Raw genomic sequence first — 1,344 nt, 5'->3', positions numbered from 1 at the left:
TTTCAGGTTGTACATAAACAGCTTTTGACTCTCAGTCTTTTTATCATTAATGTTTTCTAAAAGGTTACCACAGAAAAATTAATTTGATCACCAACATTTGGATAAAACTAAGGAAAATATTTTGGTGAATATTAATTCAAATATACATAATTAGTACAATTTTTTTCTGACATGGACAATATCATGACATTGAACAGAGTCTACTGCGGATATAAAGAGGTGTCATGATATGGCTCTTTTTATCTTTCAAATTTTAAAGTGGAGAGAGCAAAAATATTCTTGTCTTAGACATTTTGTGAGCATTATTAATATTTATATTGATTAATACTTTATATTTTAGCAAGAATAAATATGAGGAAGCATACTTGGCTCCATCAGTGGTGACGAGCCTGAGGAGAGCAAAGATCACCTGGTGGCCATCCAGCAGACCATCTAGAGGCAAAGCCGCTTATCAAAGGAATTCACAAGTAATTAAACTGCCTGTAATCCCAGCACTTTGGGAGGCCAAGGCAGGTGGACCACGAGGTCAAGAGGTCCAGACCATCCTGGCCAACATGGTGAAACCCCATCTCTACTAAAAAAATACAAAAATTAGCTGGGCATGGTGACACACACCTGTACTCCTAGCTACTTGGGAGGCTGAGGCAGGAGAATCGCTTGAACCTGGGAGCTGGAGGTTGCAGTGAGCTGAGATCGCACCACTGCACTCCAGCCTGGGTGACAGAGCGAGACTTTGTCAAAAAACAAAACAAAACAAAACAAAGAAGAAGTAATTAAACTTCCCTATTATCTAAAGCCACATCTGGTATCAGGCTTCTTTACAAGAATTTATAGGTAACTAGAATTTCTATACATCTCTGGAATGCATGCATGTCAAAACTCACTGTGCAATCCTTGCTGACATCAAGGCCCATAATATCTACAAATGTCATCATTTACCATGGCCTACGTGACTAACACGGTCCAAACTCCCGCTTTAAGGTTCATAAGTAACACTAAGGAAATTCCGCCATGGTGTGCTCAGTCCTCCTGCTGAAGTCCCCGGCTGCTGCACTCTGATACAGCGTTCTATCTAATAAAACTTTCCATTTCAAACCTATACTATTGTCGGCAATTTATTTTACCACCTATGAGCCAACCACTGTCTGCTGTCAAAACTCTGACACCTCACCCAGCAGAATCTTTGTCAATGAAGGTTAATTTTGAAATAGAAGTGCTTGCTAACTACGATTTTTTTCTTTTTTTTTATTTGTTATTATTATACTTCAAGTTCTAGGGTACATGTGCAGAGCATGCAGGTTTGTTACATATGTATACTTGTGCTATGTTGGTGTGCTGCACCCA

This window comes from Colobus angolensis, unplaced genomic scaffold, assembly GCF_000951035.1.
Source record: "Colobus angolensis palliatus isolate OR3802 unplaced genomic scaffold, Cang.pa_1.0 Scaffold2, whole genome shotgun sequence".
NCBI classification, from domain to species: Eukaryota; Metazoa; Chordata; class Mammalia; order Primates; family Cercopithecidae; genus Colobus; species Colobus angolensis.
This window is presented reverse-complemented; position numbering follows the sequence as displayed.